This window comes from Varroa destructor, unplaced genomic scaffold (assembly GCF_002443255.2).
Source record: "Varroa destructor unplaced genomic scaffold, Vdes_3.0 BEIS01000002.1, whole genome shotgun sequence".
NCBI lineage: Eukaryota > Metazoa > Arthropoda > Arachnida > Mesostigmata > Varroidae > Varroa > Varroa destructor.
In genome coordinates this window covers 34,175,923-34,201,269 of record NW_019211455.1, presented here as the reverse complement: position 1 = coordinate 34,201,269, position 25,347 = coordinate 34,175,923, and the positions used below count along the sequence as shown (strand labels likewise).

Genomic DNA, 25,347 nt, shown 5'->3' with positions numbered 1-25,347 from the left:
AAGTGTCTTCTCATAAGGCCCTGTAGGTACTGTAATGACGCGAACGTTACTAAATGGATTAGACATGTCTGCGGCTATGTATAAGCAGAGAGAGTAGCTGTGAAGCACTAGTTCCTTCTAACCAGTTACAAAGCTAAGCCGGTCCGCTCTACTCTGCTAGCTATAATGGGGCGGCTGGCAACATAGATATGCTGGTGAGCTAACTCATCGAGTAACTGAGCGATTCGACGTTGCCGGCGGAATTGACGCTCTACAGGGCCCAATCGAGTAGATGACGAAGTGTTGAGCGCCTCAATCGCGGGTAATTGACCGACCAAATGATGTCGAGGATGCGATAGTACCTGAAAGAAAGACTTCTAGATGTGCTTCGTCGCGCCTGCATAGGACCCAACAAGGAGCCATTTCAAAGAGTCGCCAATGCCGGTTTTTTGGTGACAGGTGACAAATGGAAATGCGCTCAAACAGAGTATATTAAACAAACACTGCTGGGCGAACTGAAGCTCAAACTCAAATCCTGTGTGTTCCTCTCTGACGCCCGAAGAACCGCAAAGCTAGATACTTTAGCCTAATAATTCTATGCCGCGGACTAAGCACGCGTCTTTCGAGGCATACCCAGCAAAAAAGACGTTGACAAAAAAAAAGTGTTTACTGACGTGTAGATTCTGCAGGTTGCGTTTGTCAAGACAACGAAAACCATAAGAGCATGGCCCAGGTAGGCTAGCATTGTAACTAAGCTCGTGTTGTGGACCAGCCAACTCGTATGCTCGCTATCCTGAGTGCATTGATCATGGCGCATTAACTATCTAGTGTTTAATCAACAGCGGTAATAGGGGTGTTGCGAAAAGCATGGTAGATATGGTAGATCCATGAGTTCACTTCAATGACGGCACCTTACTTGGGATCGGTGCCGAAAGACTTATAATGATGCGGATTATAAAATAAATATATATATAAATAAAAATATGGTGAATAGATGTGGTTGCGGCTATATAACCCCAGGGGGAGCTGCTAAGTGCTCGCTCCTGTCAGTCAATGAAAGAACTAAGGCATTACACTACTAATTAACAAAACGTCGTTTGTTTTCAACGGAAATACATGTTCCAAAGCTCAAACGCTCGGACTCAAAACTAAAAAAGACGGATGATTACCCAGGATATAATGTAAATAAGTACAACGGCAAAAAAAATTTAAAGCCCAAAGGTTGCTTTATAGCGTTCATTTCACAAATGATATTTCTCTTGGTGCCGTAACCAGAATTGTTACCTCTTGCGCAACACTAAAGGACTCCGATCACAGACTTACCGGAAACGTGACACACACTGCTTGTTTTTACACCATGTTAAATACAGCAGAAACTACAGCAGTTTGAGACCGGTTTTCTTAGGTATAATTTTTTCGTGTTACAGTGTTGTGATCCACATGCATTACAGGCTTTGCTATCGTGTCGTTTCCCTTTAGTTTTGAATTTAAGAAAATATATATTAAGGAACTTTGATTTAACACTGTTAAATTCTGAAGTTTCTGCACAGTGACTCTTTACTGTTATTCTTATCCGAGATGGGTGTGCAGTACAGCCTTATTATATATGACACTGGACATTTAGGGGCAGTCACTCAATATAGCAGTTCATCAGTGAACCATGTGACAAAAACAAACCTCTTCCGAGTAAAAAACACTCAATCGAAGAATCAGCTTAAAAATGATGAGGCCGGTGCGTGTAACAAACTAAGACACTACATGAATTGTTTGACGACAATGAGTCGCGACGAGCGGCCTTTGACGACCAGATTCGAGAGCCATTCAGAAATGACGGACTGAGATGTAGACCGGGATGTCGACGAATCTATTGAGCACAATGAGCTATAAGGGTTATTGCGTATATCCAGGGTTTACCGTCGTATAATTGGTACAACAAGTCATGCATATTTAACGGTTTTGCGTGCCGCATCGCGCAGCTTTGTAGCAAACAATCACTCACCGTTTCCCCCAAATGGCAACAAGTACCAGAAAGAATTCAACCCGTTCAGCTGTCATCTACACAGCTCAACACGTATTCTCAAGCCAGTGTTTTTAATGGTCACTACAACTATCGGTTGTGGTGATCTCAATTCGACAACTGGATTTTGCAAAAAAATGTTGTAGGACCAAACTGCTTTGTAGCCTTGACTAAATATCTCCGTAGCCCTCCCCTCGAGTTAGTAAAATACCAAAAAATCGGTGACAACTACAGTGCTACTTTAAGGTTGCTTCGCACTATGGGTTAGTTAACGTAAGACAAAAAATAATGGCGCGAACGTCGACGTTCCTGCAGTGCTCTCGGCGAATTATGTAAAATGTATTCGACAACTGTTAGCCTATGTGCGGAATGCTATCATATATATGAAAGGTATTTGTATTTGAGTATGTCAGTTCGCTATCACTCGTTAAGTGGTTGTCTTTGCAAAGATAGTATTTTAGATTTTTGCTATTTGCAAAGATAGTATTGTATTTCTATACCCTATGGCGACGCAATCACTGACTTTGGCTCTTGCACGTACCGTTTTGGTCAAAGATTGCACGGTATGCGATCACAATCACTAAAATATTTGCCATCTCGCATGTGTTTACAACCCAACGTTATTAATTCTGTATTACAAGTTGCTAAAACGATTGAATTAGGATAAACATATTGCGCTATGCGCAGTTTTGTGTAAACTAATTAAATAAGTGCCCGCGAAATGTAATTTGGGTAATTAGCTCGTTTGACCAGAAGCATCCATTCGTCAATAAAGCAATTGTTGAGTCTATAGTTCCAGATGCTTCGCCTATACTCATCAATATAAAGCAATTTTGCAAGCTGATGTGTAACCGGGGTCCTCAAAACGTTACGAACACAGTGGAGGCAACTGAATCGAAATTTGGCTGAATTTAAGCTGAAGAAACATCGTTGACAGTACAAGGACTGGGGCGAATTTTTTTCCAAATTAGCGCTCAATCGTAAACGCTTGTGGCCATTTGAGATAGTGGGCTTAAAACACACACCAGCAGGAGTGGAGGACTGAAGCCACATCACGACGGTTTGGTCTGCGATGGCCATTCATGTGCCGTAACCATGCCAAAATTCTCAAAGCAAGCCAACAACCTAAACATAGTACTACATCGTGTATTCACCAAGCAACGTGCCCTGCTCCGTAACTCTGACACTTTCGATTGTAACCGCGCAAAAATTTGTTGAAGATGGATATGGGTCTTCATCGTGCTAGTCCAATGATCAGAATGGTACATGCGATGCTTACGGTAGTGGAACATAGACAAAAGTGACTTATTGTTTACTTTTCATGGGCCCTCTTATATTTCTTAACGCCCAGCTCCTCTTCGGGTCAAACTCCAAACCTTATCCGATAAATCTACTGATTTCCGCGTTCTTCAGGTGGCCGTGTCTGCTGATATAACACGTGCCTTCATGATGCTAAACTATGTTTCATTTTTTATGGCAAGGGTCAGATATCGACAGTGTTAGCAAATGAAAGATGTGACATGGAAGACACTTTGCACTAAATATTTTAACGAATGGATTCAGTCTTTATGCAGCGTTTGAAAGAATCTCTATACCACAACAACTGGCTGTGTAGCTTTGCCACCGCAGCAGAAGCTATTGAGTTCACAGTAAAGACGAGGTCGCTGTTTTGTTTCACTATAAACGGCTTGCAAAGTAGAAAATGAAGTCAATTCACTTACTTTTAGGATACAGATAAGTGCAACATGCAGCTCCTATTGTTGGCATGCATTGGTATAGATTGATAACCACAGTGATACTAGTCAAACACCCAACCGCATGTTACGTGCATCTAAAGTCAAGTGCGACGACCCTCTGGATTTAAACATATTAATAAGTGGAGGAAGTAAAATCCAATGAGATTTCTATAGAAGATTTCCATGAACTGGCATCGAGTCTATTGCCCATACAATAAGAGATGAGGTATAAACGTGCTTCATTTGACAGAGGTATAGCTTAATTATTGAATGAGTGTTCAGAGAAGGTGAGGTAATTGAAAGTTACCTCACCTTTTTAGCCTTGGTGTCTCTTTAGTTGATAAATGTTGCAAGGAAGAAACGCTGGTCACTTATAATGACCAGCGTTTGGTGATCCCCTGTCAACGGTAAATTTCCTAGTCCTGCTCACATAGGTTGCTCCTAAAGTCTTTTACATGTTTCGTGTTACCAAACGCATTGTCCTACCGTTTGGGACCTTAATATTGGACCTATTTATTCATTTCACCACTCAACCTCCACGAAAACGATTAACTCAACAATCATGGACGTGTTTTTTGCGATAGGGCGAGTTAATTGACGAACAACTGCAGGTCATTCTTATCGAACCCCTCGATTTGCTTCTTCCTCGTCGGCGTAGCTCACCCAGTGAGCCAGTCAGAGAACATCATTCGCATGTCTTCAAGGAAACATCTGAAAGTACTTATGCAGCAGTAGTACTTACAGGTACTACGAAGAAGGTAGTCTACGAAGACAGTAATAATAATTCTCTGCTTGGTATATGTAAGCTTCGCCTTATTCTTCAAAAGACGGTCTACCTCCGGTAGAGCTAACGAAAGCCTTGGTTACCACACGTTTTTGTCGTAGAACGCCTATGATAAAAATCGGCCACGTCTATGATTACGTAGACTCGACGACAACGTATTGCTGGTACATTGCCGGACAACCACCAAAACCTTTGCATACAATCAACTCGCCGAGCTTCAACGAAATTTGCAGTCAAAAGAATGATATAGCGTCGCTTGTTTGCTGAATATTGCAAATTTCCTGATGCGCGGTATATGAGCAGCAATGTCTAAAGCTACGCGAAAAAAAAAGGCTGGCCATGCACAAATTTACATTTTCTGTTACGTGATCATGTTAAGCTTTGATAATCCCCTAATTGATCTAGAAAAGGGCTACCGAAATTTTCGATACTTTCAACATAATTGACTAGGAATAGCTTTCGATTCGGACTAACTAGTCACAACAGCAGAAAGACAAACAAGCACTTTGGCAAGAAAGCTCAAATCCTGTCAGTATCAAGATGGAAGAGCCTGTCTAAATTATACTGGCGTCTACATTATACTGCATTAATCGGTAGTGCCTACGATGTAGTAGCTATTAACTGCAAAGGAGACTCTCTTTTTTTTTTGATTAGATAAACGTTGGTGACGTCGTTGTAGCTACGCGAACATCACACATTTCAGATGAACAAAAGAAGTTCCAGCGAAATGGCCATTACGGAGGTACCAATGCTAAGCCCTAGTGAGCTGGATCTACTTTAGCCGGCCCGCGTATGATTTTTGATTATTTTCTTACATATGCATATATTGTTTTTTGCTCCTAAAATATGCTATTCCTACTCTGCCACGCTGCTTTTTTCAACTGTTCTGTTTGCCGTAGTGTTTTACGTTCTAGCAACGTCTATTAGTAGCCCTTGTGTTCGCTATGAAACTGTGGTACCAAAAAATTAAATATATGACGCTGTCGTTTTCGCAGTTTCTCCGCTAGGAAAAATTAGCTGAGACAACAACGGCTGTAGGTAGGATCAAAATGAAAAGAGCAAGAAGAAGGCCTTCAGAATTTCAAAGCCAAAGAGCCGTCTTTTGAGCAACAAATTTCATTCAACAAAACATTAAAGACGAGTGCCAAAAGTTTAAGTTAAGGTACGGAATCTATTGTTTTCATAAGCTAGGAAATTTATTGAGAAAAAGTGGTTCTGGCAGAACTCAATGAATATCATTATGTATATCATTGATACGGGGCAAATAATTATCCAGACAATCAATACTGGCGATGAAGGAGGGATGTTTACGACAACTTTGAGCACAAGAACAACCCTTTACCTAAACATTTCAGAAAAGCTAGTGATATTTGAAGGGGATTTGTTCTACTGTAAATTTCTTGAAAGCAGTGAAACGTTGTATATAGTTTAGATATCGGCTCAAATCGTTTGGCTAAGTCAACAAAGTTAGAAGTAACTTCCATATGGCTTTGGTAGCCTGAAAAAACTGTCAGATAATAAATGTGCTGTTATTTTTCGCTTGGCATATTAGCTAGATTGTGCTCCATTAGGTTACTCTGGTTCAAATTTTCTAAGCACGACTCCTAAAACCAAAGTCTGAAAATTAACAAATAGATAACCTCTTTGAATGCCCTGCTTGTTCGCCGAAGTTTCCGTCTGTTGTTTGAATGTTAAAGGAAAATTATAAGTAGCCAAAAAAAATAACTTCGTCGATTAGTCAATCAATTAGTCTCTTTAGAAAGTTGATAGACTTTAAAGTGAGCTCAAAAACGAGTTTAAAGTTGGTGTTTCATTGGTACACAAAATATTGTGCTGCACAAACATTGTGCTGTCACTGGATAGACTCTGCCTGTCTTTATAATTATCAAAGTTGTTTACCATGTAATCTATGCAAGGAAAAAACGTAAAGTTATACGTGCATTCTAACCATTTATCCCGTCTCGTCAGCAATTTTTAAGTCTAATATAAAAGAAACTCCTTTTTTTTAAAAAAATATTTTTACTGCCCTCTTCATTATAAAGATTTTATTATAATTTTATTTGCCAGAAATCAAGGAGCTTGATAATTCGTCAACACCAAATCTGGAAAATATGTGGAGTGCAAAATTATTTCCCGCTTCAGTTTTTGTAAGAATGGTGTGGCAACCTCTGCGAATGTGCAATCCGGTATATTTATGAAAAAGACATTATTGCCTTGTCTGTCCCTGCTATTTTTGTTAAATAGCATCGTTTACTTGGTGCAGTTGGACCATATAACGACTCTTGTGCACCATACTGTTTTTATATGTCTTTCTCACTGAATAAGATGCTTCCAGTCTCATCAAACGTAAATCGTAATCTTTTTGAAATGGATATCCGTCTTAACTCTGGGTTGCACGCTGGAGGGGTGAGATCTTAAAGAAAAATAAGAAATTGTGTTTCCCGGTGTTTTCAATTCAGATTATGATACACGCAGGCTCCTGATCGAATGAATATAGAAAGCGGTACATCTTGGCTAATTTATAAGATAAGAGCGCCTTCAGGCAAATCTCATTGACACAAATATAGTGCCTCGCTTCACTGCTCTCTGAACCATGGCAAAATAAGAAAGTATAATTGATCTCAAAAAGCATTCCGTTCATTTAGTGAGTAGTCGTAATAGACGGTCTTACGGCACACAAAAAGTTTATAGTACATATAGAGGAAAGGACAAAAACACTCAAACAGCGTCTTACGAAAGCAGCCATATGGAGATGTATGAAGTCGAAACAAGCGCGATTCCGAAACTAGTTCGGTTACAAGCATCTGAGCTATCATTGCTTTGTGCGCTATACAGTCGATATATTTTTTTTTATATACAGCTGGAGCCAGCTTATATTTTTAAATATTAATCAGATATTCAATATTCAAATAATTAAGCAAATATTCATACTCCAAGCTGACGTTTTGAACCGTATTGACAATGCGCATACCACGACGGCAGACTTTTACTGAAAATAAGGGTAAATTGAATCAAGGAATAAACATTTTCAATAAAGAGAAAGGCCGTTTTAAAAACAACTTGTGTCAGAATACAAAAAAATAATTTTCAATTTAGTAATTAGTTTAGCAAACATTTTGTTAAAAGAGTGCATATGTTAGCAAGAACAGCCTTCTACGAAGAGAGCAAGACAGCATGTAGATCGCAATGTAAAAAATAAACTTTGCAATCCATACATACGTTGTAAATAAATAAAAAAAAGAGTATTCACCATCTCTAGATCTACTAAGGTTAATCTCACCATCTTCTAGTGCAAAAAATTAGCACACTTTTGTTCGCATAGTCTTCCAAGCGCTGATATATATAAGACAGGTCTATTGGGAGTTTGATGACATCCCATGTTTCGTCCCTAGTGGTGTGTTTCAGAATTTCTACATTACGTAAAACATCCCTATATATGCACGAACATTCGGCTAAACTCCTTGATTAATAGCTTGCGTTTACCTAAAGCCTTTCCAGCTCTTTTACTGTTATTTGATTAATTATCTTCATAATCATTATTATCTGCAACTACTGAATTTAATTATTATTTTACGTGACGTATATCTTTTCTTTATTAATGTGAACGTTGGTACATAATTCAAAAGGATTCTAAACTGTAAGGCTAAACCATGACTTAAATTGCTCAATTATCCTATTACCGATGTACGTATATTAAATTATCTATTTACATTTTATTGCCTAGAAAAAGGCTGCGATGACTAATGAATAAAGGATCAATGTGAGTTTTGTGTTGAGCGGTCTTAAACGGTATAAGGTTCGCCTTAAGCAGGGTTACTGCAATGCCAATATTATTGAATCTCTCAATAGACCTCTTTACGCCCTGAAATAAAGTTTAGAATATTGTTGTCTTACTCAACAAAGCATTAGTGGTATCGGTGCAAATTGTCGGGTTGTTAGCGACACCTTTTCCCAGTGCGAATAAGTTCGTTCCAACCTTATCGTCCCCTGTTTGCTCACCAGTGAAAATATGTTCTGGTTAAGTCGATTCATTTTATAGTATTAAGACCCTTATCGAAGTATTTGTGGTAGAGACAATCAAACGCCTTTGCTAAATCGAGTATTGCCGCTAAATAATACTCAACGTTCTTAACCACATTGACGATTTTCTACCACAGGTCACTTTTGGCTATCTCTGTAGATTGAACTTGACGAAGACCGAATTCATATAATAAGAATTTAAAGCTCAAATTGCTCATTTACATAGTATTGATACTGTGGGCATAGCGCACACTAAAACCCTTGCTTTTACTTTACTTTTTGTCGGTCCGGTTCTTGTGCAGATAATACTACGAACTGACTGCAGGCGTGGCGTGTGCTGACCGGATCACTCGGCTAGGGTCTCATCCTCATTAGAAACGTTTGTTCCCAATATCTATGAACCCTGATTCAAAGCAACATAGCATGTGCGCATTTCTAGCGTTGGAAGCCCTATCCTTTTAAGCCAGTCAAAGTGCCCTTTTGTATTGTAACATTGAAGTATTGTACCACCCGTCGCGGCTTCGATGCGCTTTTCGCTGTTGCTCTGGATAGAATCGAAGAGTTCCTTTAGTCCGCTTTGGAGTAGTGTGGAATTTTTGTTCGTCTACTGGATTGCCATTGCTCGTGTGTGTCTCCCACATAATACATTTCTTATCTCTTCTCTTCTACTTTCTTTTAAACTCGGGTAAATTAGCATTGAAACGATTCCACCCTCATATACGCCTGAGTTGTTTACAGCGCCTGAAATCTCTGGGTCTTTTGTATCTGTCTTAGTATCGGTATAGGGATTAAGCCGCACTGGGGTTTTGAAGAAAGCTATTGACTTCGACATGATGTGCCTACGTCGTTCGGTACGCCTTGGGCCGTCAACGCTAAGTAGTATCCTCGCTACGTCTGCTATTTCTACGTGTAAGGTGCTTTTGAATCCTGTCTAGGTATACTCTTAAGTTTTTGGCGTTTTTCATCATCTTGACCTGGCGGTTCGCTAAGACCAACTTATTAGGCCGACTTCGCTTATTGCTATATCAATTATATTGCTTATATGATAGTTTTGCTTTCTTCAAGCGCTAATACACGTTCAATTTTTATTTTATACTCGTGAATGGCTTGTAGGATCTTATTAACATTGTGTTCGATTTGCGTAGCCAATGGTTCAATGCTTGTCCGTTTGTCTCCCGGTAGGTCGAACTCCAGTGCTTTATTTTCTCTCGAATAATCTCGTAGGGTCGATTCCAGGGATCATTCTTAACTTACGGGAGATATACCCTTTAGTGCTTCTGTTTGTCGTTAGCCTTCGCTTCTTTTAGAGTTGTCACGCATTGGCGGGACCGTTCAAAAAAAAACCACAGCAGGGTCTCCAGTTGGCCCGGTTCTGTCTAGTAGCCTTTTGCGTTCAGACAATTTTGTCGGCTTTATTTGAAGTTGTAATAATTACTAAAGTTTCCCTCATTCGTACTTGTTACCCAGTGATTATTTATGTCTATTATGTATGTTTATTGTGTGTTTATTTAAGGTCTCCTTGCTGCGAATGTCAGCTACAGGTATGACTCCTGCGAGATATTCAATCGGGTGCAACGAAAACAGTTCACTAGCCATGTTAATGACGTATTCGCTCCCGACCAAGTGAACAAAAAGTCTCCTTTGATTGGCTTTTAATTCTGATAAGGCCTTAAAATGCTAAAAGCGTTTGGCGAGGCAGTGGCATATCTCTGGCAGGCTCATTAAGTTACCTAAGAACTCTTCAAAATGTTAAAACGTGCTATGACTGATACAGCAGTAAATCCTGCTTACTCTGATCAATTCCACTCATACAAAACCTCTTTTGAGTTCTTGTTTAGTTACTGCGAGAAAGTGATCTGCCACGATACTTGGCTCCTTGCGAGTCCGTAATCCAGTACGCCGTTTGCTTGACTAATGCTTTATTCGGCTTCCTAACAAGAATGAGCATTGTATTGCGTCTGTTAAAGATCTATTCTACCATGGCAGACTACAGCACAACTACCGAAGTGTAAGGTTTTTTAAAGTTTAGCTTTTGACTTTTCCAAATGCCTAACAGATATAGAAAAAAACAGGCAACTATCGTGATCTACTTTTTCTCTATATTGCTGTTTCATAACTACGGTATTAATCATAGTGACCTCAGACATTTTTTTTTTAAAAACAACCAGAAGTATTATAAAGAGACTAACATCAGCAAAGGTAACGACCAAAATGCCTGAGTTATTTATTGGATAACGATTTGATATTTCCTAATTACCTGTTTTATCATGGCCTTAATCGGTTTCTTAATCTTAGTTGTGTTTACACAGCTTTTAGTGGTACAGCGTTTTGGTATTTAATACGCCGTTGGTGAGCCTTATGGCTTGACATTTTTACCATGTTCAGCACTATCTGAGGCGGAATATTCCTGCTCATTTTCAAAACAGTCAGATCTTTTTTACAGGACAGGCACTTCTATAGACATCAGACAAAATCTAACTAAACTGTCAACCAATGGCAAATACTTTTTTAAAATGGCAGACACATATTGATGTAGTCCTATTATAATTTTATGTTGGGGTCAGCTAACGTCAACCACTCTCAGTAATTTCACACTGCATTGAGCGACAACTATAAGCTTGCTGACATAGTCAATGTGCCCTTCTTGTGTGTTTCCAGCCGTCGATTACAGAAGTCCTATGCCCAAAGAGATCTCAATAGCTGATAATAGAAAAGCTTGGCGTGCAGTTCTCACGTAGCTTTTCTTCGATATTTTACTAGACTGTTCTATCACCCGTCCGCCATCACCACCAGTGGCAGAATGCACTAATTGTTATTGGCCAAATTGCCATATGTCGTGCTAGGCCTCTTTTTAGATGCCTTTAGTAGTAAATCAGTAAAGTTCTACTTACATCTTTAGGTAATTATAGACTAGTAGTATTTTTGTGTTATAAAGTACTGCCAATCAATTTTGGCTACTAGTCAAATTTTCTTCTCTTTTTCGTTGATGTCAGACTATTCTTAATAAAAGTGTCTCAAAGATCGTAACCAAATTCTGCTCAAATAACGTAGTTTTGTTGCTAATAATTTCTTAACAATCACAACATTCCTTTGAGTCGCATGACTCATCGTCGAATATGCGGGTTCAGATTCCCCTTTACACATACTACGCCCAAAATCTTTCGTGTCCTCAATACGTAATAAGATGTGTTTGACAGTTCGTTCGTTACTGTCAAAAAAATTTAGTGACTCTCGGCTGTCCCTTCCGCGGTAGACAGCGGCACAGCTGCGTCCGGTATGAGATACTGCATTGCTTCAAGTGCGTATAAATGTAGAAAGGCTCAATACAAACAATTTGGAGGAACCTAGCAGGAGAAAGAATTACTAAATTTAAAGCTTTTTCTATTGCTTGGTGCAGTACTGTTGGCACCAATAAAGCTAGCTGTTTAATATATTTAACGGCAGTATTGGATACAAAACTCGGACAGTCTATTTTACGTTTGTAATACTATGGTCTGGAGTACCAATAAGTTTACTAAAACGACACGATCTTGAGTACAATTGTGCTTGACGAATGCACAGAATGGGATTTCTTGATACAAGAACGCAGAAAAGTCATCCTAGAAGAAACAATAAGCTTCGCCGTGATTTCTATATTTCGTAGTGCGCGTGAACCACTCAACTTTGAGCTTTTAATACATAACACTTGGTCCATAAGTTTTAACTACAATGAATCTATATTGAATATATTTTAGCTGTAATGCTCGATATGTAATCCAGCGATAGTTTAAAGTTAGCGATATATTTCTCTATTAAAATATCTATCAGGGACAATACATAACTTGATTTGTGACTTTTCTTTTATGATCTTCTTTCCTTATTGTCAGTTCCTGTTAGGATTGTATATGTTACGCTTGGTTGTAATAAAAAGGAGAAAATGCTTAATGATGTTCACTATTCATACACATATAATACGTATTATGAATACGATTCCACTGTTTTACAATCTAATTTTGCTGTTGACAGTACTAGAAGGTACACTACAAGCTTCACACAAGTCAATCTCAACTCATCCCAACAAAGTCACGTGTAAGTATCGAATAAATGTTTTATATAGCCAACAAATAAGGGCAATTTGCGCATCGTCGCTGCCGCTGCTGCTGCTGCTTGTATTCTACATTTGAGCATCTTATTTCATATGGCGCGTTTATTATCTAATAAAAACGCATCGTGGGTTTCGTAGTTATGGGCAAAATACAATTTTTGGAAGGCTCTGGTAATTTGATTAGTTGGTTATGATATGAGACTACTGAGTTGAAACCTTGTAAAAACAATGCTCAAAACAATAAGATAGAGGTCATCTCCTTTAGTCAATAAAAAATTAGTGATATGTTAATTTTTCTGGTGACGGCTCACATGCCATTACGCTTGTCAACAGTGTATTCTAAGCATTATTAGTAGTGGATTGCATTAACATAGCAAAGTGGTATCTACCGAGTTTTCCGAAATCAGACATTGCTCAACTGGGCCATGCGGCAAACAGATTCGTGAATAGTACACATTTGACTATCCACATATAATTAAAAAAAAATAGATTTATGTTGATGACTAGCAACATTTATTTCAAGAATTTCGACTCGGCTCAGATAGAAATTGAATTTAGCAGTGGATACGGAGAAGTTTCGCCTTACAGATAATAATTCGAAATTAAGCTGATGAATGAATCCACTAGAAGTTGTAACATTGCCGCGAATAAGGCAATGTTCGAGACAACTAGAAAACATTATTACGAAGTCAAAGGATCATTGAGTACATACCATAAGCACCCAAATCGAATGTGGTGACATGGCTGAGGCTTTGAAGATCAACAAGAGTGATGCTGCTTCAATTCTGCATAAACATTTAAGTATATATTATACGAATCCTAACTGAAAGAGGATATTGATTTTGTATATTCTGGGTAAACGGAAGACACGTGGCTTAAGCTCAGAATTTTAATCTAACTACTAGTTCGCCAAAATAGAGAGATAACAGGCGATGATACCCACTTCTTATCCTACTTGATTAAAATAATTAACACGGAGAACTCGTTCCATCACGTTCACAAATTTCTGCACATTTCACTTTTTATAGGGACTGAATTAAAAGAAGTGAAGCGTAATATACACTAATAACTACCCTATTTGAAGCGGTTGACTTTCAATTATTAATATTTTTAAAAAGTCCTAAATAGCACTTTGCACTGAAACAGACCTACCGACAGTAACGATATAAGGCTGTAAAAAATCAATTTTCCTTTGGTCGATGCTAAGCTAGAAATGCCTACCAGCTTCCGGCTCTTGAAACTGAGAACGCTCTTACGGGAACCATGAGGTGAGATGGATATAGGGCCACGGACACCAATTTTAGACCCTTGACGCAAACCGTTATTGTCTTGTTACAAGTACGCTCATTCATACTCGAATACTGTGTTAAGGAGGTGTGGTAGAATTTATAGGCTTCTGTCGAACTTAATAAATAAATAAACGATGTACGTTTTATACAAGCAAAGCTTTTCTTGGCATCTGCCAGGTTAGCTTTGATTAATAAATGACTATGACTTTTAAGACGCGTTCCCCAACATATTTGCCTAATACTTTTGTTTCGTAATAAATATTTGAACCAGATGGCCTGTAATGATCTTGTCATGAACGACAGACCCTCAAAAAGTTACGCTCCCAGTGTGTTATCTGCAAGGACACACATTGTTATTTGTCATTACGCTTAAATTTCATATTATAAAAAAGAAACCTTAATCAGAAGAGCAATGTTAGTACCCTTACCTATAAGCGTGCAAAGCTAAGTGCATGTGCGCAAGATTGTTTCTTTACTGCAAAGTCGGGAGGTCGAATCCGAATTTAGCAATTTCTGGGTGGGGTTAGGCACAACCACATCTGAGGACGCAGTACTGTGGGTGTGAGAAAAGGAGCAGCGAACCATGGAGGAGTACGTCGCTGTCACTACTACTGCAAAGGCGCTTGTGGAAAGCAGTTAGAAATTGATTCCATATTGTAATAATGCAATAATTAGTATTTCCATAGTGTCAGTGGTTTATTCGCATTGACAGGATTTGAAATGCAAATTATGTTGATTTCCTGTTGCTTTGTTGCATTCGCATGTGGTCAAATCGCCTGTGCAGATTTTAAGACTGTGCATCGGGAGTCAATACACACAACCGAACCAAATAAAATCATTGAAGACGAGCCGTTCATACTTTTCTACGAACTCTGTAATGTATGTTGAAATGCAGCTGAGTATAGGTACTTTAGTAAAAGCGGAAGACAGCAGACTACAGCGATAAAAAATACTGTCTTTGCATTGGCCTGAGACACTTAAACATAGCAATCTTAATTGATACGAGCTTGTGAAGCAGTCTGGGTTTGAAACAAAACAGCCAGAGTTAGCCTTACTCTACAGCCCATTAATAATCAGACGTTATATTTAACATGCTTATCAGGACATATACACTTCTTTTAATTAGTAAGAAATGACAGTACATGAAGTAAAAGATTATGGCGTTAAATTTACTAACGAACTTGGCCTGGGCTATAAGTGGGAGTCACTTTTAAAGATTCGCAGTTAAAGGTTTTTTTGGCTAGTTCTTCGATTGTGTCGATTATTTGAAATGGTAATGTTAAAGGGCTCTCTGCTTCTTAACAGCGCGAGTGTACGCCTTGAGTAGACAAATTTCTTGCCTAATGCAGATACCAATTTTACTACAGAGCGATAACTTGAATGCCATTGTTTGACAAGCCAAGTATCTCGATTAATGCATCCTAACTCACTACAGCCGTCCATAAAGTCAAATAAAAGCTTTTTTTGTCTTAGCATTAAGCTCTATTTATCGATTTTCCATTCTCAGCATACCGTTGCCTTTGCACTGTGCACATGATGCTTGATTTTTTAATTTCAAGCACAGTTTAGGAAGGTTTGAATAGAAATGGGAGAAATGGAATTCGCGTTTTCATTTAGACATTGAAATCTCTACATTTTATATGATTTGTGTATGCTAGCTCGCTTTTGCGTTTTTATCTTTAAGATATGCTCTCAAAGCGCTCTAAAAATATTCGGCACAAATGAATTATGTTATTTGGAATATTAAGAGCTGCGGACAACAGAAAAACCTAGCATGAGAAAATATATATTCTGAAGTATACGGTGATTCAACTGTTTGAAGATTTGCTGTCAGATCTAGAATACTATTGCACGTCTTTTTTTCCCGAATTTGAAAATGTTCGCAGTCTACAACCTATGAGGCCACTAAAGTATTACAGAACTGATTATGAAAATACCATGTGGTTCATAGCTAATATACGTGAATTATGTCTGAAGGTCGATATTTTAAATAGTTGTTGTAACACCATCGGTAAGCTGACATAAAACTTGAAGTTTAAATACATATGTCTGTATTGAGCAAAGAAAGTCACTCTTATCTATAAATAGTATTCGATTTGTTGCTTCGCTAACCTGATTTGTATTTGCTGGCATCAAATACGAAAACAGCGTCTTACTTTTAAGTAATTACTTTGAGATTTTTGGTCACAATAATAATAGGCAAATCTTACACTGAATCGTATTAATTCTCATGTAGTCTCTAGCGCTGCTTCTACCCCACTTCGGTAGATAATAACCAACTACTTTAAACTGGCATCTTACGCATAAAGGGCCTCAATAGATCAACAGCGCAACCCTATCGCTTGCACACATGCTCACCACTTAAACAAAAATGTTGACTGATAGACACAGTTTAACATATGTTCCAGGGAAGATAATTCTACATGAAAATAAATATAAATGGAGGAAAACCGACAACTCATGAAATGCTGATCATTTTAATTCAGATTGAGACTGAAATATCGATATAATATCAACAAAAATAATTATACTTGTCCCTAAATATCCTTTCGCCTGATCTGAATTAGATTGGAATATATTCTGTGCCATTTGCTAAATCGTCTATTTTCGAAGTACATATGGCTCATTCATTTTTCAAAAATAATAAAACGTTTAGAATGCGATATGTTCAAATAAAGACATTTGTCTGTTGCTTCGTGTATAAAGTAACAAGTATGTAATCCAGTACTGGGAAACGACGTCTATAATTCAAGCTCAATCGAAAGGTAAAATTCAGCTAGACGTAATAATAAAAATTCTTTGGATTGCTGAAGTGTAGCATTTTACAGATACGTCTTTCTAACAAAAGGGTAATATTTATAGAACGCGTAGGTCAAACACGAGTATTTTAGTAATTAAAATCAAAGTAGAAAAGATTTTTCTGAGGAAAACTTTAAGCAGAATTTAAGTTGAAGTAATATAACTAAGTTAGTAAGTACAATAATAGTAGAAAGTAAGTGGACATGAAAATCAGCGAAAAAAAGCGTTATGCAGGGTTGCTAGAAAAGATAATGTTAACATACTACGTCACTACTACGAATTAGCATCGCCAAGTTGAAAGGAGTGTTAGTAACCGTTAGTCGTCGAAGCATCGAAGCCATGGTTATGGCACATAAAATAGAGAAATCAGCTTCGTTGTTAATGCTTTTAATAATAATAAGTAGTAACGTTAAATGGTACGTTTAAATGAAAAGAGTGAATTAGTTATAATTGTTTCCATCAATTAAAATTGACTAAACCGTATAGAAAAATATAATACTTCCAGACAAATTTGTTGGAACGCAAAAATTGGAAAAAGTGAGGCTATTAAATTAATAATAAGAAAAACGGATGCATCATAATAATATATATTATGGAGAAATATTCGGAGAGCCGGCTGCTTAAAAAAGGATATCGTAATCCTCGAGGACAAGAATTTATTATATTATGCCTATTTCCTAAGATGGACAGACATTCAGTTTCAGTTGTATATCAATCTGATCCATGAGCTTCATCCCGCGGTCATTTTGTTGTTTCCTAATTTAGCAACCCAGACGTTGCTATCACACCTGGCCAACCACAAACGATAGCTGATGTGTATCACCGACACCCGTCGGTTGCTCTGTTTCATTTTATCCTTTACCTCTTTCCACACATTTCGTCAGCTTACTTTTATATGAACACATTCAATCATCGAAACTTTAATATATAGTACAATTAGGAAATATAGATGGATTTATTAAGATGAAACCTATTTCTTCAAACAAACAACGTTACTATTACCCTATTTTAAATTTCCATTCATCCTGTTGAAATGTTCTAACAACCGCGTTAGTTTGCTGCATTAATCTTACCAGAAAAACCTAAGTAAATCAAAAAAAAACGGAAGTATTATAGTATAAGGCGTAAGGAGAATCACAACAGGATAAACACGAAAGGTTTGTAATCAAATATATCTCGCTGGAACTTTCCGGTTACTGTGAATCTATTTTCCATGAGTCCGCTACCTTGGAACTATCTTTTTACGTTGTGTTAGTAATTTATTACTTTGAAGAAATGACCCTATTTTTATTGGAAAACGAATTGAATTCAATCACCTCATTTATATTAATTGTCTTATTGTGACAACGAATCTCGTTTTACCGCTGGTTTAATTAATATGTCTCGTCGATGTCACACGTGCTATCGCGTTCTTTAATTAAAATGTTTCATCAATTCAGTTACCACTCTGCACTTAACAGCTTCATCTCAGGATTTGACTTGTGTTACACCGAATCCAATATAAGTCATTACTCATTTGTAGATTAACTTTGTGTGACTGATACCCGATCTAGCCCAAACTCAGTGTAATTTTGGTCCAATATACTTCTCTTTGAGTACGTTGGTATGGTAACCATAACTAACAAGCATACTGCCACACTGGTCTCAACGTCGGCAAACATTGTTAATTTAATAATGAAGGACAACCAAAAAAATAGTAATACTAAGGTTAATAGCCGCTTATATGGTTACCATCTCGTTTCACGTTCGAGAAACTCACTTTCGCAGCAAGACCCACTCTCGTTAGACTTTTAATGTGAGCGAATCCTTACCGGTACCTCCAAATAGGTAATTACGATGATTACTTCACCTAAGGTCACTAACAGATAATGCTTCATTCTGTTACAAACTTTTTACACCGAAAGCCTACTAATTTAGGACGCTCAAGGATCTTGCCCAAAGCCCTATTGCTTTTTGTTTTTATTTTGTTAACAACATGTTATTTTTGCTTATATTACACATAAGTCATATGAGGATTATCCTAAGCTTTGTTTCTCGAGGAATAGGACTAACTGCAACTTCATACAGCAGTTGCAAATGAGATATCCAAATGTAATACAGATCACCGTATGATGATTTCCATACAGTAATAAACTGATTTATGCTTTTGTGATGAGCGTCATGTGTGCCCCCTAAACATTTAATCACTAACAATCGTGAACGTTATCAAAGAACTGGAAATAGGTATTTTGTATTAGATATTGTTACAAAAAGTAGAAAATCACAAAAAGTAATTAAAAAAAAAAAAAAAAATATATATATATATATATATATATATATATATATATATATATGGCAGATATAGCAGGGGTATATCTATCGTTGATTTATATTTTTAATATTTCACCTAGTAATTTTTTAAGGTTGTTTTGATCCTTCCAACGAGTCATGAAGTTTTTCAGTCCTAGTTTTTTATCAAATGCCGGAATTGCTTTTTAAAAATGGTACATAAACTTCAGATTCTGGACTTCATGTAAAATTTAGTGATAAAGATCTACAAAAAAACAAATGTTTCAGTATATCTCGTTATAATAATAAAAATGGGTTGGCAAATCGAATTCTGGTAATGATTTGGACTGATTTAACAGAAAACCTATTTACCTAGCGCATTTCAAGACAAATATTTTCGTTGTGTTTTATTTGTGTTTAATGCTGTGAACCGTCGAAACATTCCTGCTAAAAATTATTACGTGCATGTTTGTCCTCTGGCCTCAAGAATATACTCTCAAAGTTTAGAAAAGGATAGAGACACTTAAAAAATTAAGTTAAACATTTCGCGATAAGTTTCACTCCAGTCTTTTTCACCCCATATGCCCTCCATTCGTCATAATTTGCAACAATTTTTTCCTTATCTTTTAAAAAACTGTAAAGGCTAGTAATAAAAATAGTAAATAGTTAATATTAATAAATAGTAATAAAAATTTTAAATAGTTAATATAAAAAAGACTGTGCTAATGTAAAAAATATTTGGGGTATTATTTTGGCTTGATCGCTAAGATGATTTATATTAGATCATTTATATCTATGATGCTTATTTCAGTTCAAAAGGTTGCGTGCGTTTTGATCAACTCGATCACAGCACGCGCGGCAAGTCTACTATAGTCAAACTTTTGCTTTAAAATAGTTTAGAGGTGGAATAGAACCAATAGTTGGCCGAGACCAGGGGAGACTATATGAACAGGTAGTATTATCGCCCTGATGGCCTATTTTTGAGAAGCTTGAAAATGGGAGAGAACGGGATAACATTTTTCTATAACTAGAAAGCTTAACGTGTCAAGCGATTCATATCTAGTGCAAAAAAACAAGTACATCAAGTCGAGGATATTCAAGTTAAAGGGTGGATATACGTCATTTGAAATAGCCCAGAAACGAAAAATTGCATAGTACAAACACAAATATTTCTTTGCAGCTGTATGAAAGTCCATATATGTGCATGAAAATCTATTGATTTAAGTTGGTTCAGATAAAAGTCGAAGAAGAGATGCCGCGAATACGTACTACAGCAAGATCACACAAACATGGCCTCTGCTTTGACTGGCTTCGCATCTGATTTCAGCTAGCCGATTAAAAACAATATAAGCAAGTTTTGCCAAGCTTAGTGTCCATAAAGAGATTGTGTTTGCTTCTGTGACACAATATTGCCAGCTCTGTATTGGTCACGAGGTTAACCGGAGGTAAGGCTAGGCACCAGGCTAAAATTAACAGATTGTTTTTTAAATTTGCGTACTTTTCCTTAAGAAGTACTCACATTTACACCAAGACGGGGAACGTAAAAGGTAACGCTTAGTAGTTGGTTACAAGATTTCTAGTTCTAACCTGGTTGGGCACATGTGGTCTTGTACTCAAAACTTTGTTAATAAAGTGAATTATTAGAATTTAGACTTCATTCTTTAAAAGGAAAATTAACACATACGTGCGTAAATTTACATGCTAGATGGGGAGACGTAACTGATAAATTCAACTTAATAACTCATAAGACATATACATAGTGGGTCATAATGGACTTTTTCCCTTCCTTCTTCTCTATTGGTTGTCGTTTCTGTACTGTCGAAAAGTGCTCTCTTCTGTAGAAATTCATTCTCATTTCACTGTACAGTACATGAATTTTTAAAATGAGTCTACGCTCCAAGGTAAATTTTTCTGGCGACAAAAGACCTTAAGTATTTACACTACCCTTCCGTTTGTCGAGACAAAGCAGCTGCCGAAGAATTCTAAGAAATTCATATACACCATGAAACACATATAGACAATAGAAACTCCACACTTGATAGAACAGCTCCAATATAGTTTACGGAGCTCAATAATGACATCTTGGAACTGAAGGATGCCTCTTTTCCCCTTGAGTATCTGAGACCTATGGTGATTATTTGATTTCTGAACAAGGGTAGCTGGCAAACAACTTGTGAACTGGCCGAAACGGAATATCTATCTATATCTGATTTATGAAATTTATTCAAAAACCGTAAGCCTGAGTGTCCCACTAGCTGAGTGGAAATTACAAAAGACATTATTTTTCATCTTTTTTCTTCTGTGAAGGTTTCGAACACAGCCACAATGGTAAATTTCTCTATATAATTATGACGGTTGTATCTGTACACCAGTATGAAGCAATAAAAGAACTGGGTAGATGCAGTATATACGCCTGAAGCTAGAGTTAAGCCAGATATTCATCCTAAAATAACAATGGTTTGCGTTCCAGTGGAATGGCTGCCCACACTGGAGGAGAGCGGCTTGAAAAAATGCCCATGACTGCGTTTTTTTTTCGTCATAAAAGACGGGGGTCTATTTGCTGTCCGTAACATATTGCTCATAATTCGCAGTCTACCCCTGAAATCAAGTCGCATTGGATATTACTGATAACAATCTATTTTCAGTTGTCTCATAGCAAATAAAAACCAGTTTTTTCAAATGAAGCGACGAACTTGTTGTGGCTCAAAATAACGCGTCATTTTCGCAATTTGAGCAAAGCTAGATCTTCACAATCTCATCGCGTTGGTTTCAAATGGCTTTCGAAAAAAATCCGTGAAAGATTTCTATGAGGCAGACCGAAAGGTCACCAATGGAATTAATTATTTAAGGGGCTCAAAAAGCCATTTTAGATACATCGGGATATTTGACACAGAAATTAACGGAAGTTTTCGGGAGGAGAATATCAATCGCCAATGATATCGTCCAAATAAGCTCCAACTGTCATTTTTTAGTACATCCTGCATTCTTCGCACCTAATGCCCCATTTTAAGCTTCTGCATTTTTAGGCTGCTATCAGCCCCAAATTTGAGCCCGCTGATTCTTCTTTATGTGAAATATTTGAGTGAGACTTTTAACGTTTACACCCACCAATATTGCTTGACGCACGATTACGAAATAATTTGAATAAAAAAGAAGGTATACTTTAAAAACGATTAGTGAGAATGTCAGGCTCTGAATTAAAAATAAAATCGCGGTGAAAAACGGTTAATAATTATGCCCGTCAAGGATGGCGTTTATAGTAGACGCACAGAATTCGTCGAAGTTTTAAATTTAGAAACATAGCATGAATAAAATTCTCAGTTTCATATGATATGCTGTGTTAGAATATATATATAAGAGATTGTGGAATATGTTACATGAACCAACCTTTTCACCTGTAATAGATGATTTGATTTTAAAAAGGACTACTGTCAAAATTTCAGCATTTTTAAGTCGAATACGAGTTCTATTTGGTGCAATTACAAGATTTTTGCCAACCACTTTTTCAGGGGACTTTAACAGGCCAGTTAATTTTCTACAGTCTGATCCAAATCTACACAAATATATACTGCCATAAAAGGACTGATTATATGACTGAGACTAAGCATGTGCCTCATTTAGAATTTGTCGCATCCAAGATCGGAAGTATGCTGCTACCATGTAAAATAATAATCACACCTATAAGAACGTAATCTCTATACGTATTTTCGCTGGTATAAAATATGACTGATAATCCTGCAACGCAAGCGACATGTCAAATAACATCAATTGTACCAACAAAATCAGGCAAAGTTCGACACGTTTCACAAATGCTGTATTTCTTTCATGCTGAATGTATTTCTTTTAAAGGCCAGCGGTCAGGTGTTCATTTAAACAAAAGTTGATTGAATCATGCTTCATGCAAACAACAATGCCAAAAGTTTTTTTGCACATGATATAAACCAAAAATACTTGGCAAAAGCATGCTTTAACCAGTTTTACGAGCTATCCATTGAAATCCATTAAAAACGCTCAATAGCGTACTACAATTAGGTTTCCCAAAGTATTCAAAAAAGCCAAAAAAAATTTACGGGGCACATATATGTATGCTCACAATGCTGATTTCAACCCTGAGGCAAGATCGTTTTCTTGACTTTTCTGTCAAATCCTGTTTCATATGTGCCTGAAATAATGTAATTATCCTGGTGCATTAGATATTAATTAGATATGAATTTCCGTATGCACGTAATATGGATACATTTTCCAAAAATCACTGAAATACACTCGCTTTCTTTCTCTCTCTCTCTCTCTCTCTCTCTCTCTCTCTCTCTCCCTTCTATATATATATAACGAGCACAAACTAAGCTACTTCCAGTTAACTGCGATTTATGCAGAATCTGCGGTTTTTTAAATATCGCTCCTGGTCGTTTTTATTTGAGTTAACAAATTATTGGTCTTCTGGATCAGTTAATACACATTCGGCCGCGTTACCGAGCCAGGTTTTCTAACATGTTCATATGTGCCTTGTTTACGTTCAAATACTGACATTGCAACATAAATGCATACTAATTATTTAGGTCCACTTGGCGCACAATAGTGAAGGTCTTATACTACCGCTATTGGAGCTCCTCGGGCACTCTTGGCGTCGGTCGTTCGACCCTGATTTTAGGCTCCCGAGATGTGGGCTTTCTTTGCTCAAACTGAGCTTTTGCTTATCGTTGCCAAGCGCAGAAGTGTTCGTATATACGCCATCTCAAGTACTCAGCATGACGTCTTTGGGTGTCATTGCATCGGAAGACTATTCGGGTAGCACGGCCTGCTAACCACAAAGTTTCTCGAATGTCTTTCCCAATCCCACGCTTGTATTGAGAAAAAAACTCCGACTTAGGGCAGCGTTTCCTGAAGCAAACAGCGCCTCTCGGCACCAAAAAGGCGAATCTATCACTCGCTGCTCGGACCACCTGCTCGGTCAGAACGTCGCATAAGCTTCCCGATGTGTTCAACGTGATGCTGCTTGAAATAAAATCTTCTAGCCCCTTTAATGTAAACTAGATCGTATACGAAACCTCGGAAAGACACTGTGCGGTTTCCAGCGGACGGACCACAGCTCTAGACGTTGCCTTCCCGATAGGCACGCGTTGGACAAAACGCGTGTAAAATTTAACCATCACCAGGACTATTGGCCAGGGCAATTAGAGAACTCATGAAATCCATGCCCATATTTTGAAAGAGATCTTTCTGTTTCTCTAGACAACATCGAAATCGCATTTCTGAAAAGTTAGTGTTGGGCAAAGGTTCGCTTCTTCCTTCAGGTATTTTAGTACGACACTATTGATGTCGGAGCTTGTTAGCTCAATCGGAGCTAATAATGTTTTCACTATCTGGACCATCTCGGGATCCGAGGAAATACCCTTTAGCATAGTCTTTTGATCGAAGTACACCACTTTCCTAGTTTAATTCTTTAAGAGCAATTCTTTCGACCACAGGCTGACGTGTCCAATAATAATCGGCACTTTTGGAGGTGTGTTATGTGCGTGCCGAAATTGGTAAGTTTTAACATTATCGAAATACATAAAAGCGATCTGGTTTTTGAAGGCCCTAGCGACCCGATTCACGTTGTAGGCGCATTGACTAGGTTAAATAGTACGTGTTCAAACTTGTAAAGATTAGCGGGAGCACAGAATACTGTTTTTTGTACCACCGGGATCAATGCTGATCCGCCAGTACCCATAAATTAGGTCCAAGTGCTGAAGTAACAGGCATTAACTTAGACGTCGACGGCATCGTCGGTTCGTGGTAGCATATGCACATCTCGTTTCAAGAATGCGTTTAACCAACATTTTTCTACGCATAAATGTACCATCCCGTACCTTTTTGTCACAATGACTACGGCAGGATCTATATATTTTAAATTCTTTAAACCGGCAGTTGTTTATAGGTTATTTTCTCTATCGTAATATTTAGCAATCGCTATTAATACGCGTCCACACAGCCCCTCATGCGACTGCGCCCTTTTTAACTAAAGTAGCGATGGAGTTGGGACAGACTTTGACAGGCCGTTCATTGTATTCTCGGTACTACGAAAAAAAAATTGTTCTTTCTAGAATAAAACAACAACATCATGATGAAAAATAATGCGTCGTTTTGTAATCCGAGCGAAAACGGGCTATTACGAAACTTCCTTATTTGTCTGAAATCGACACACCACGTTATTGTCAGTTTTCACATAGCTTCCAAAGAATCCGAATAATATTTTTGAAAGAACACCATAGGATCTTCAATGGCTTCGAAATTTAAAGGGCTAAATTCACCGTAGCTTAAAAGGCCATTTTTGATGTACCTGAATTTTTAATAGGGAAATTAACTGCTATTTTGAAGGGAAAAATATCAGT

General features: G+C 37.6%; 1 protein-coding gene and 1 long non-coding RNA gene across 3 annotated transcripts in view; one reads left to right on the top strand and one right to left on the bottom strand.

Annotated features, from left to right (window-relative positions):
* LOC111244215 (putative fatty acyl-CoA reductase CG5065) overlaps positions 1-25,347 on the bottom strand; it is a 113,200-nt gene that overhangs the window by 45,677 nt on the left and 42,176 nt on the right. The window lies entirely within an intron of this gene.
* The window catches only part of LOC147757709 (uncharacterized), a 62,836-nt gene that overhangs the window by 25,799 nt on the left and 11,690 nt on the right, over positions 1-25,347 (top strand). The window lies entirely within an intron of this gene.